General features: G+C 53.1%; 1 non-coding gene across 1 annotated transcript in view; it reads right to left on the reverse strand.

The window, feature by feature from the left end:
• LOC124573700 overlaps window positions 1–15 on the reverse strand; it is a 1,910-nt gene extending 1,895 nt beyond the window's left edge. Inside the window, exon 1 of the ribosomal RNA XR_006972077.1 lies at window positions 1–15. This exon is cut by the window's left edge and continues 1,895 nt beyond it. This is a non-coding gene — a ribosomal RNA (small subunit ribosomal RNA).
• Between the last annotated feature and the right edge of the window lie 4,985 nt (window positions 16–5,000).

Raw genomic sequence — 5,000 nt, forward strand, 5'->3', positions numbered from 1 at the left:
AGGATCAACCAGGGAGCTGCGTCAACTAGAGCTGAGCAGCCGGCCGCCCGGGAGTGTGTCCCGGGGGCCCGCGCGAACACGCAAGCGTCCGCTCAATTATTCTGCAAACAGGAGGAGGCTGAGCTCCCCTGCACAATACACCTCGAAACCCTCTCAGGTCCCGGCGGCGCGCAGCGCCGTCCTAAGTACTTGGTCGGGTTCGAGAGAGGCGCAATCGCCCGGAGTTTGGCGAGTAGACGCTTTAGGTGCGACCACCCGTGCTCCCAACTGAGCTTGCCGCTGCCGACAGAGGCCCGGGAGCGTGCTGTCGTGGCATTGCCGGCGGGAGACAACACGCGCCACCTACGGTGACCGGCAGCTCCAACGCCAGCGCCACAGAAGGACAAAAGCCCCACTTGGGTGCCGAAGCGAACTCTCCCAGCACAGCGCACGCGCCAACACGTCCGCACAGCTGCGATACAAACCACCTGCGAGAACCGCAGAGGCGACCGAGCAGCAGACGGCGTCGCGGCGCCGAGCGCCGGGCGGCGGCGCATCCTCAGCGCACACAGTCCTCAATCGGACCAGCACACTGCAGATGTCCACCGCGCTTCGCACCGGGCCCGCGAGGACCTACTTTGGCCGCACGGCGCCGCGTGCAGGGTGCGCCGGCGCGCAGCTGCGCCGCCTGCCGCCTCCGTCGGCCGGCGCGCCTGCCACTGGCCGCCCCCACCAGCCGGCTGTAGCGCGTGCGCCCACGCACCGCGCGGCCAGCACGCCGGGAGGCCCCCCCTCACCGGCCGGGGACGGTCCCACCCAGCCACCGCCGCGTATCGCTTCACACCCAGATGCCATTCACGTTCGTGGGCATGGTGGGTATCGCTGGAACAACCGGTTGGTAGCTCAACCGATCGTCGCCATCACTGATTCACCTCTAGCGAGAACAACCGCACCACAACGGTTTACCAGTTGTTCATTTGCATAACGTCACCAGCAAACGTAGGCGTCCATCGCCATTTGCAAATTCAACGATTGTTGCATGCCTGTGTCAGGTGTCACGACACACTATGTCTGCCCACATACACGCAACAACATGTGCACGCTTCGCGAACACGTGGAAGGTGGCCCCCGTACGTATGCGATGTCCATTGCGCGAACGACTGTCAACCGGCCTCTGTCGCATGTCGCAGATGTGGAACGCAGTGCACCATGCTATCACGGTGTGTGAGAAGAGACGACTACGTCTGACAACACGCGCCACTACATCAACAGACGGCTCATGCTGATCGCCATCCAGGGCATACCACACTGCAATCCAGCTCTTATAGGGAGACGACACGTAGCTGAGTGCACAACATTTGGACCGCATGGTTCGCCGTTGTTGGCGCAGTCGTTGTACGGTCACATGTACCACGATGTATCATTCAGTACATGAGGACCAATGTGCAGTACAGTGTGTGATTTGGACGTACAACATCAGCGGACAGTTGACACAGGCCGTACCACAGCGTAGGCTAAGTGCTTCGCACATGCGAATGCCAATGAACAACTGCAAATGCCAATGAACAACTGCAAAGGGCATTGAGCATGTACGTCCTGCTGCCATCCACATTACAGTGTATAGCTGCAAGGTGTTTAACATGAAGCGATACACTGGGGACCGGGCAGTGCGAGTAGCAAACTATATTGCGGGGGTTGCAGTTAGGCAACACTACACTAATTTAACGCGTCGTATGACAATTACAGAGCAGGTTAAGGCCCAACGTGTGTTGGGTTAAGGCCCAACGTGTGTTGGGTTAAGGCCCAACGTGTGTTGGGTTAAGGCCCAACGTGTGTTGGGTTAAGGCCCAACGTGTGTTGGGTTAAGGCCCAACGTGTGTTGGGTTAAGGCCCAACGTGTGTTGGGTTAAGGCCCAACGTGTGTTGGGTTAAGGCCCAACGTGTGTTGGGTTAAGGCCCAACGTGTGTTGGGTTAAGGCCCAACGTGTGTTGGGTTAAGGCCCAACGTGTGTTGGGTTAAGGCCCAACGTGTGTTGGGTTAAGGCCCAACGTGTGTTGGGTTACGTTAAGGGGCAATGTGGGTTACGTTAAGGGGCAATGTGGGTTACGTTAAGGGGCAATGTGGGTTACGTTACGGCGCAATATAGGTTACGTTACGGCGCAATATAGGTTACGTTAAGGCGCAATATCGGTTACGTTAAGGCGCAATACAGGTTACGTTAAGGCGCAATACAGGTTACGTTAAGGCGCAATACAGGTTACGTTAAGGCGCAATACAGGTTACGTTAAGGCGCAATACAGGTTACGTTAAGGCGCAATGCAGGTTACGTTAAGGCGCAATGCAGGTTACGTTAAGGCGCAATACAGGTTACGTTAAGGCGCAATACAGGTTACGTTAAGGCGCAATACAGGTTACGTTAAGGCGCAATACAGGTTACGTTAAGGCGCAATACAGGTTACGTTAAGGCGCAATACAGGTTACGTTAAGGCGCAATACAGGTTACGTTAAGGCGCAATACAGGTTACGTTAAGGCGCAATACAGGTTACGTTAAGGCGCAATACAGGTTACGTTAAGGCGCAATACAGGTTACGTTAAGGCGCAATACAGGTTACGTTAAGGCGCAATACAGGTTACGTTAAGGCGCAATACAGGTTACGTTAAGGCGCAATACAGGTTACGTTAAGGCGCAATACAGGTTAGGTTAAGGTACGACATAGGTTAGGTTAAGGTACGACATAGGTTAGGTTAAGGTACGACATAGGTTAGGTTAAGGTACGACATAGGTTAGGTTAAGGTACGACATAGGTTAGGTTAAGGTACGACATAGGTTAGGTTAAGGTACGACATAGGTTAGGTTAAGGTACGACATAGGTTAGGTTAAGGTACGACATAGGTTAGGTTAAGGTACGACATAGGTTAGGTTAAGGTACGACATAGGTTAGGTTAAGGTACGACATAGGTTAGGTTAAGGTACGACATAGGTTAGGTTAAGGTACGACATAGGTTAGGTTAAGGTACGACATAGGTTAGGTTAAGGTACGACATAGGTTAGGTTAAGGTACGACATAGGTTAGGTTAAGGTACGACATAGGTTAGGTTAAGGTACGACATAGGTTAGGTTAAGGTACGACATAGGTTAGGTTAAGGTACGACATAGGTTAGGTTAAGGTACGACATAGGTTAGGTTAAGGTACGACATAGGTTAGGTTAAGGTACGACATAGGTTAGGTTAAGGTACGACATAGGTTAGGTTAAGGTACGACATAGGTTAGGTTAAGGTACGACATAGGTTAGGTTAAGGTACGACATAGGTTAGGTTAAGGTACGACATAGGTTAGGTTAAGGTACGACATAGGTTAGGTTAAGGTACGACATAGGTTAGGTTACGGTACGACATAGGTTAGGTTACGGTACGACATAGGTTAGGTTACGGTACGACATAGGTTAGGTTACGGTACGACATAGGTTAGGTTACGGTACGACATAGGTTAGGTTACGGTACGACATAGGTTAGGTTACGGTACGATATAGGTTAGGTTAAGGTACACATTGTTGTAAGGAAAGGTTTAATGGGGGGCGGGGCGGGGCGGCCGGTTTGTTGATTGTGATTATAGTAAGTGGATGCCTGCGGCATCATCTGATTTGCCACGTCAGGATGCACCTTTGGCTCATGACAGGCGGCGCTCTCATTCCATGCTTGTGGCAGACCTGTGTCTTTCATTCCTGCCATTGTTTGTGTGCTGTGAGAGGAGGCAGTATTGTGATGTTGGGTGCACCCCTGTGTAGGACATGTGTGGGTGTTGGTGGCTTGGCTGAGCAATGGTGGTTGTCGGGTGGGTGGGATATTCTGTTTTCTGAGTGGACCTCCCAGTCTGGTTATGACAGTGTGGATTGTCTAATGTGGCGGAGAGGATGCACTGGGTGTTGTTCCATGCTGGTGCTTACATATTGTCTGTGTGCGTGTTACAGGCAGAGAGTAGTGCGTGATAAGGGTGTGTGGCTGACGTGTGGTTGTGATTGTGAGCAGAGTCTTTCAGCATGTATACGGACAGTTGTATACATTATCTGTATTCTGATGGCTCTATCTATTACTAATCAGCGCCGTGTATACGTTTAATCCGGTTCCAGTCGAAACTGTTGTATCTCTGTACATTAGTGACACGGCGAGCCCGCTATGTAGTTACTCGTCTCGGCAGCTTCCACCGGTGTATGGCAAATGATTATAAGGAATCAGTCTAGTCGTCAATACCGATGGTGTGACGTCACATGTCTGGGGTGGGGGACGCTGCGCCCTTCCGGTGGGTCATGGCCTAGAAAGACTCTTCCCACGCAGGGGGGCGTGGACTGTCATTGACTCTTCCAGGTAATATACTTGCCGTACGTTCTTGCGACTGCGAGTGCAACGCTCACCGGTACCGACATGGATGGAGCGCCTCCTAGCTGACCGCTCAGCATCGGCATTCGTACAGAGAGCAACGCGGTCGCGTCTCTAGCTCGTAACTGGTACAGCCCGCAGCTCATGTATAGGGACAGCGGGAATGTCGCATATTGGAGATAACTCTTCATGAAACGCATGTTATAGGGGTGGATTGCACATTGCGACTGCGGGAAAAGTCCGCCGTTCATCCGCTGGAGTTGCGAGTTGGGCGGTTGGAGTGGGGCGCAGGTGGAGTGATTGCCGGTCCACGATTTCGTGCGGCAGAGGCGCTGGCGTTGGGGTGCTGTGGTCGACAGAGGACGCAGGCTTTGTGGGTGGGGTCGAAAGATGGGCACTGTGGGCCCATCGATGTCTTGGTCGGCTTGGCGTCTCATAGATGGCGGTATCGTCGTTGCAGGACGTCATGCCGCGGGAGACCTACAGATGGCGCTGTGTTTTGTGGTGCGCTCGACATGGCGGACGTAGTGTTGTCAGATTCGCATAGATGGAGGTATTGCATGTGGTTTCGCCGTATTTTCATAGATGGCGATACCGTTTTGCCGGCATGGTTGGCGTAGTTCCGTCGGATCCCTGTAGATGGA

Source organism: Schistocerca americana, unplaced genomic scaffold (genome assembly GCF_021461395.2).
Source record: "Schistocerca americana isolate TAMUIC-IGC-003095 unplaced genomic scaffold, iqSchAmer2.1 HiC_scaffold_184, whole genome shotgun sequence".
In the NCBI taxonomy this organism is placed as follows: domain Eukaryota; kingdom Metazoa; phylum Arthropoda; class Insecta; order Orthoptera; family Acrididae; genus Schistocerca; species Schistocerca americana.